At 37.1% G+C, this 8,956-nt stretch overlaps 1 long non-coding RNA gene across 1 annotated transcript; it reads left to right on the top strand.

Annotated features, from left to right (window-relative positions):
• Nucleotides 1-8,477, top strand: LOC115298062. The gene is made up of 2 exons (XR_003911584.1): nt 1-76; nt 8,191-8,477. It is a non-coding gene; the product is annotated as an uncharacterized LOC115298062 (long non-coding RNA).
• The last annotated feature ends 479 nt before the right edge of the window (nt 8,478-8,956 follow it).

The following is an 8,956-nucleotide window of genomic DNA, read 5'->3' as shown; positions in this document are numbered from 1 at the left end:
AGTAGAAAAAGTACCATCATCTACACCAAGAATTTTGTGAATGAGAGAAGAAACTGTAGCATCCAGAAAGGCTATGGTATGGAGACATTGGTTTGGTCTTGGTTTGGTTGATGGTGTGGGTGTTTTGTTTATTAGTGTAGTGACAAAAACATCAGGGAAGCAGAGGTGAGACTATGTATGAAAGGAAAAAATAGTATATCAGGTCTTCTGAGAAGTATAAAATAAGAGGGAGATTATTAGAAATGTAGAAAGACTGAGAGGCAGTTTTAAATGCACAGTGGAAGCTTGAGGACATTCATTTATGTTGAACTAATAGCGCTATTCTATGAATTCTTCAGCTGTGCAAAGCTCCTAAGATATAAAGGTATGATAATTAGGTTAAGCAAGATGTTTTTCCCATTCAAGTTCAATAGCATAAAATGTAGAAGAACTGAAAACATTGCTAAAAAGAGTCAGGGGTTAGGTGAGGAGGCTGATAGAGAAAAAGCAGGTGGGCCAAAGGATTGAATAGATGAGGAAGAAGATCAGCAGTAACTAATTTGGACTACTTGAAGTTTCGGAAATTAAGTCAGAGTGTTTGAATTTAGACTTTTAAAACTATAGTACTTCCAGATAACAAGCAGTCTCAGAGTTGATCATGTGAATGAGTGGATAAAATGGCAAGGAAATAATGATGCCTAAAAATGAGTAAGTCAGGGGCCCAAGAGACCAGAGTTCAAATTCTGGTGTCTCAACCTATTTATTGAACCCAAAATTCATAGGGATTTTGGAGTCAGCATATGAAATGGCTTTGAAACTCTTTCATGAATGAAGAGGAATAATTCAGTAGTCATGATATGACATTGAAGCAGACAGGTAAATTGTGAAAGGGCTAAATGCTATGGGCTTCAAAGGTATGTGAAAATAATAGTCTAAATTTACTATTAACACAGAAGAGAACTAAACCTCTAACTCTAAAGTAAAAAGACTAAGAAATATTCCTGTTTATATTCATCTACAGTGCTCCAGAAATTCCAAAACATGGTTTTCAGTGGCCAATAAAGCTTAAGAATAGAGGCAGGATGGACTTCTAACTATGTTAGTGAGTAATGAAGCTAAGGTCACCAGTACTCTGATTTCATGGCAAATTATATATCAATTGATACAGAATCTCTAAGCTGGGAATCAATTAGAAGTTAAATAAGGAAAAGGCTAAATTATTGTGAAGTTAAATGTAGGACTTCTAGCTTAAAAGACAGAGGTATAGCTTTCCTGTGTAAAACAACTTGCAACTATTAGTCCCGGGATACATTATATAATTAAAAAAAAAAAGATAGGGAAAAAGCACCATGATGCATAGACCTTCTTATAAAAAAACAGAGGGACACTAAGTTGACATTGCCTAATTCTTTACCAAACTAGATATGGATATTGACCAATGGTTTTTGGTGTAAGATGACCTACAAAAGAGCAGGGTTGGAGATAGGGTTAGTACCTGCAAAAATATCAGGGCGTATCATGTCTTTTTCAAACACATCCACATTACCCATGATTTGAAAGTATGAAAAGTAAGTGTTTATAAGTAGAAAATATATAAGGGTAAAAAAACCTAGAAAGCAAAACAATAGGAGCACCTGGGTGGCTCAGTCAGTTAAGTGTCTGACTCTTAATTTCAGCTCAGGTCATAACCTCATAGTCTGTGGGTTTGAGCCCTGCATTGGGCTTTGTGAAGACAGTGTAGAGTCTGCTTGGGAATCTCTTTCTCCTGATCTCTCGGTCCCTCCCCGTGCAGTCTCTCTCTTCCTCTCTCTCTCATAAATAAATAAGTAAACTTTTTTTAAAAACTTAAAAGAATAGCATGCAACATAGACAACTCTGATAATTAATTACAAGACAGAAATTCTATAGAACTTATTTATTTATTCATTCAACAAATATTTATTGAACACTGTGCTGAATTAGTATGCTAAGCACTGAGGGCTGATGAGCAAAAACCAGAAGCTCATGTTCTTATGGAACTTACAGTCTATCCAGGTACTTGATGCAATGTTTCCAGCAATCTAATTCTTTCATCCCCCAAAAGTGAGATAATGGCAATTGTTGAATAAGGTAAAACAATAAAGTAAGCCCAAACATACCCAAAATCATGCAGAGTAGTAATATTAACATGCTATATGGTTCATGCTCCTTCAAACACTTAAGCTGCAAAGCAAAACCAAAAATGTGCTTTCTGTCAAAAAAAAAAAAAAACCGTAACAAGTGATATAACTTTGAAAGAGATACAGAAAACTAGAAAACAGAATCAAACTTTTATAATATAAAACATTTAAACATTTTGTGGGAATGAGCTAAGATGGCAGCATAGTAGAAGGAGCCTAGGCTTTCTTCTTCCCTAGAACACAGCTAGATAACTATCAAATCATTGGGAATACTCAAGAAATCAACCTGAAGACTGATAGAAAAAACTTCACAACTAGAGGGAGAGAAGAACTCACTTTGAGGAAAGCAGCAAGTGCAGAGAAGTGGTTTAGGGGAGAAATGGTTTGCGGTGCTGTTGAGGGGAGGGAGCTCTTGTCACAGAGAAATGTAAGAGAGAGGGATAAGCACTAGAACACTTTCCCAAAGACATTGTCTCGGAAAATGAGAGAGGTTGAATTCTGTGAGTTTTTGCAACCAGTGCAGTTCAAAGATTGGAATTTCAGACGTCCCCAGGATTGGCTGTGATAGACTGAATGCTGCCTTACTCCACCAGTGGAGACAGGCAACCAATATATCAGGCAGTCTGCATGATCTCAGGATCATCTCAGTGGCAGAGGGAGAGACTTTTCCTGCTTTTTGGAGGGCATCTGGGAGATACGGCATTGTCTTTCCAGGGATAAAGGAGCCAGCGGGTGCCATTTCCCTCCCTTACCCATTAGCATGGCACAAAGACACCTGCTGAGGGTGGCTAACTGAGACACTGGCTGCTTAGCCAACTTTCTCCAAATCTCATGCTCCTTTGCCCCGGCACACTGCACTTCTAAGTCAAAACTGCAATAGTCTCAGTGTGGTGAGACCCTTTCCCAAAAGACAAGCACAGATCCCTACCACACAAGGTCGCTCATGTTTGGAATTTTAAAAGGCAGGAGACCTGGCTAGTGTAGAGCCCAAGGTATACTGTGGTGTTCCAGGCAGTCAAGCAATCCAGAGACAGATAGTGTACATTCAGTGATCTGAAAATGTCTTTGATGCACCAAGAGAAATTAGTCACTACTCTGAAAGTGCTTCTGTGAGACCCACAAGCATGGACTCAGAATGGATTTTTAAAAAAAGACCCATTTATATGCTGTCTATATGAGACTCATTTTAGATCTAAAGACACATGCAGATTGAAAGTGATGAGATCAGAAAACATATCACACAAATGGTGTCAAAAGAAACCTGCACTAGCAAACTTCTATAAGACAAACTAAGTTTTAAGCCAAAGACTAACAAGAAATGAAAAGGTGCACTATATCAGAACAAAGTGGTCTACCTAACAAGAAGATCTATCAATTATAAATATTTATGCCTCTAACTTGAAACACCAAAATTTAAAAAGCAATTAATAACAAGCATACAGGAACTCATTGATAGTATTACAATAACAGTAGGGGATTTTAACACTCCACTTACAGCAATGGACAAATCATCTAATTATAAAATCTATAAGGCAACAATGGCTTTGAAACACTGGACTAGAAGGACTTTACAGGTATATACAGAACATTCCATTCTAAAGCAGCAGAATACATATTTTTTTCAAATGCACATGGAACACTCTCTAGAATAGATCACATACTGAGTCACAAATCAACTCACAAGTACAAAAGGTCTGGGATCATACCATACATAGTTTCTGACCACAACACTTGAAACCTGAAATCAACCACAAGAAAAAAGTTGGAAAGACCACAAATACATGGAGGCTAACGAACATGGTACTATAGAATGAATGGGCCAACCAGGAAATCAGAGAAGGAATAAAAAAATGCAAAAACAAAAATACAAAAGCTCAAAACTTTTGGGATGCAGCAAAAGCAGACATAAGAGGAAAATATATAGGAATATAGGCCTACAATAAGAAGCAAGAAAAATCTCAAGCAACCAACCTAATCTTACACCTAAAGGAGATAGAAAGAGAACAAATGAAGCCAAAATCCAGCAGAATAAGGGAAATAATAAAGAGTAGAGCAGAAATAAATGATATAGAAATAAAACAACAACAACAACAATAACAACAAAATAGCAGAACAGAACCACAAAACCAGGAGTTGGTTCTTTGAAAAAATAAAACTAGTTAGACTTAACAAAAATGAAAGAGGAGGACCCAAGCATATAAAATAACCAATGAGAGAGGAGAAATAATGACCAGCATCACAGAAAGACAATACATATATTATTATATTATAAAAATTATATGCTAACAAAGTGGACAATTTGGAAGAAATGGATAAAGTCCTAGAGACATTTCAAGTATGAAACAGGAAGAAATAAAAAACTTGAAAAGATCAATAATTAGCAAAGAAATTGAATCAGGAATCAAAAATCTCCCAAAAAAACAAACGAACAAACAAAAAGAAAAAACAAACATACAGAGCCAAATGGCTTCCAAGGGGAATTCTACCAAACATTTAAAGAGTTAATGCCTATTATTCACAAATTGTTCCAAAATATTGAAAAGGGAGTAAAACTTCCAAATACATTCTATAATGCTAGCATTTCCCTGAATCCCATACCAGACAAAGATGCCACTAAAAATGAGAACTACAGCCTAATATCCCTGATGCACATAGATGCAAAACTTCTCAATGAAATACTAACAAACCAAATCCAATACTACATTAAAAAACTCATTTGCCATGATCAAATGGGATTCATTTCTGGGCTGCAAATGCAGTTCAATATTTGCAAATCAATCAACATAATATACCACATTTATAAGAATGAAGTGATCCTCTCAATAGATGCAGAAAAGACATTTGACAAAAAACAGAATCCACCCTTGATAAAAACCCTCAACAAAGTAGTGATAGACAGAACATATGTCAACATCATAAAGTCCATATATAAGAGACCCACAGCTTATATCATCCTCAATGAGAAAAAACTGAGAGGTTTTCCTCTATAGTCAGACACAAAACAGGAATGCCCACTCTCACCACTGTTATTTAATATAGTACTGAAACTCCTAGCCATAGCAATCAGACAACAAAAAGAAATAAAAGGTATCCAAATTGGCAAGGAAGAAATCAAATTTTCACTATTTGGAGATGACATGATACTCTCTGTAGAAAACCAGGAAATTTCACTAAAATTTGCTAGAAATAATATAAGAATTCAGTAAACTTGCAGGCTCCAAAATCAATGTATAGAAATCTGTTGCATTTCTATACATTAACAAAGAAGCAGCAGAAAGAGATGTCAAGGAATCAATCCCATTTACAATTGCACCAAAAACCATGATACCTAAACCTAACTAAAGAGGTGAAAGATCTGTCCTCTGAAAACTACAGAACACCAATGAAAGAAATTGAAGATGACAAAAATAAATGGAAAAACATTCCATGCTCATGGATTGGAAAAACAAACATTGCTAAAATGTTTATTCTACCCAAAGAAATCTACAACTTAATGTAATCTCTATCAAAATACCACCAGCAGTTTTGCAGAGCTAGAACAAACAACCCTAAAATTTGTATGAAACCACAAAAGACCTTAAATAGCCAAAGCAACCCTGAAAAAGAAAAACAAAGCTGCAGGCATCACAATTCTGGACTTTAAGTTACATTACAAAGCTGTAGTGACCAAGATATTATGATACTGGCACAAACACAGACACATAGATCAATGGAACACAATAGAAAACCCGGAAACGGACCCACAACTATATAGTCAACTCATCTTCAACAAAGCAGGAAAGAATTTCCAAAAATGAAAAAAAGTCTCTTCAACAAATGGTGTTGGGGAAATAGGGCAACAACCAGCAAAAAAATGAAACTAGACCACTTTCTTACATCATGCACAAGAATAAATTCCAAGTGGATAAAAGACCGACATGTGAGACAGGAAACTATCAAAATCCTACAGGGGAACACAGGCAGCAATCTCTTTGACCTTGGCCATAGCAAATCCTAGTTAAATATTTTTCCTGAGGCAAGGGAAACAAAAGCAAAAATAAACTGTTTGGACTTTATCAAAATAAAAAGCTTCTGCACAACAAAGGAAAAATCCATAAAACTAAAAGGCAACTTTTGGAATGGGAAAAGTTATTTGCAAATCATGTATCAGATAAAGTATTGGTATCTAAAATCTATAAAGTACTTATAAAACTGAACACCCCAAGAAACCAAATAATCCAGTTAAGAAATGGGCAGAAAACGTGAATAGACATTTTTCCAAAGAGGACATGCAGATGGCTAACAGACACATAAAAAGATGCTCAACATCACTCATCTTCAGAGAAATACAAATCAAAACCACAATAAGATAACACCTCACACATGTCAGAATGGTTAAAATGAGTAACTCAGGAAACAACAGATGTTGGCAAGGATGTAGAGAAAAGGGAACCCTTTTCCACTGCTGGTGGGGATGTAAATTGGTGCAGCCACTCTGGAAAACAGTATGGAGGTTCCTCAAAAAATTAAAAATAGAACTACCCTATGTCCCAGCAATTGCACTACTACGTATTTATCCAAAGGATAAAAATGCTGTCGAAGGGGTACAGGCACCCCACTGTTTTTAGCATCACTAATAGTCAAATTATGGAAAGAGCCCAAGTGTCCATTGACTAATGAATGGATAAAGAAGTGCTATATATATATACACACACAATAGAATACTACTCAGCCATAATAAGAATGAAATCTTGCTATTTGCAAGGACATGGATGAAGCTACAGCGTACTATGCTAAGTGAAATAACTCAGAGAAAGACACATACCACATGATTTCTCTCATATGTAGAATTTAAGAAACAAGACAGATGAACATAGGGAGAATAAAAGAGAGAGGGAAAGTATGAAATAGACTCTTAAAAAATGCAGTTTGATAGAGCATAAGTGGGGTAGGGGCAGAGAGAGAGAGAGGAAGAAAGAGAATCCCAAGGAAGCTCTGTGCAGTCAGCATAGAGCCTGACATAGGGCTCAATCCCACGAATCATGAGATCATGACCTGAACCTAAATGAAGAATTGGACACTTACCCAGTTGAGCTACCCAGGGCCCTATAAAATAGACTCTTAACTATAGAGAACCAACAGAGGATTGCCAGAGGAAAGGTAGATGGAAGATGGGTTAAGTGGGTGATGGGGATTAAGGAGGGCACTTGTGATGAGAAGAGGGTGCTATATGTAAGTGATGAACAGCTAAATTCTATACAAGAAACTAATACTATACTGTTTGTTAACTAACTGGAATTTAAATAAAAACTTGAAAAAGAATTTTTATAACTACTGCCTGATTAGGACAATAGTAAAAGTTGTAATCAAGTCTCATTATAAGCAGATAAACTTAATATAAAAAATGGGGATTAGCATGGTCTTGCAGATTTGATAGGATGAGATTATACATTTAATATGAGATGATACATTGAGTTGAGAAGGTTTTGATATTACTTGTGGGGAATGCTACAATAGGGTCCAGGGTAATAATCCCTTTGGACTCCCTATGGAGTCCCTAGCAGGTTCTTAGATAGAGAAAAATGATCTTGTGTCAGACATGGTGATGAGCAGCTTTTTGAGCAACCAAGAGGGTCCCTCTGATTTCAGTGAGTGTGCCATTGTTCCCCACCTCCATCCTCTGATCCTGCTGCAGTATTTTCCCACCTAGATAGATGGTACATGGCAAAAGGCCCAGTCTATTCATGTGCTTGATGGCCTACTAAATTGTTCACTAATATTTTTGACACTGGCTCTATAAGGCTGTCATGGCAGCCATTTCTGTTACAGATTCTCTCTGCAGAGCATCCCCTTTGACAGCGAGTAGCATAAAAGGGCATTGAAATCAAGACTTACAAACCCCTTCTGCCAAATAAAGGAACTTCCTGGGGGCACTTCAAACACTCTGTTACATGGCTGAATGAGATGAAAGGAAGCAAATCTTGTTGATGGTCACTCAGAAGCAGCCAGATTGCTCTGCTTGTGTGCCTCCCCTATAGATTGCCATTTTCACACCATTGTTTAATTTTCACAGGCAACACTGAGTGGAGTGCACAGGGCCCTGTGAGCAGTCAAAGCCTTTGTGAAGAGCTGATATGCAAGACAGATATGTGACAGAGAACCCCTTCCTAGGAGGTATGTTTGTATTTGCCTAGCCACTTGTTTTGTTTGTTGGCTGGCTTTATGTTATTCATAAAGAAATGTGAGGAAAGTAATTATTCCCATTGACGACCACCAGGATCCCAGAAGCCTGACTCATTCATCACTAAAGGAGAGAGCCTAATGTAGAAAATATTTACAAATAAAACTTGATGACTTGAACCACTGTTGTTTTCAATCAATTGCTTAAGTATTGATTAGTTATAATAAAAAGTGTGACCCCATTTTTGCTACTTGATGACTGACAGCTTTCAAACCCCTCCCTTCTCTCTTCCCCTTCTGCCCCATGAATCTGAGCAAGCTGATAAGAAATCAGGTGTTCCACCCTTTGGCAGGGGTGGGAAGGTGAAACCATATTAACCTCAGCCCACGTGTGGGGACTTCCATCTCAGATTCACCCCTAGCCACCATAAAACCCAAGCGAGTTGTTATTCCCTGCTCTTTGAAGCTATTTTTGAACCTATTTGGTACCTTTCCAGCTCTCCCCCAGAAAGCCTCATTATTTGGAGAGTAAACCGTTTTTTAAATTTATATATATATATATATATATATATATATTTTAATAGTTTATTGTCAAATTGGTTTCCATATAACACCCAGTGCTCTTCCCCACAAGTGCCCTCCTCCATTACCACCACCTC

Source organism: Suricata suricatta, chromosome 8 (genome assembly GCF_006229205.1).
Source record: "Suricata suricatta isolate VVHF042 chromosome 8, meerkat_22Aug2017_6uvM2_HiC, whole genome shotgun sequence".
Taxonomy (NCBI): domain Eukaryota; kingdom Metazoa; phylum Chordata; class Mammalia; order Carnivora; family Herpestidae; genus Suricata; species Suricata suricatta.
This window is presented reverse-complemented; position numbering and strand designations above follow the sequence as displayed.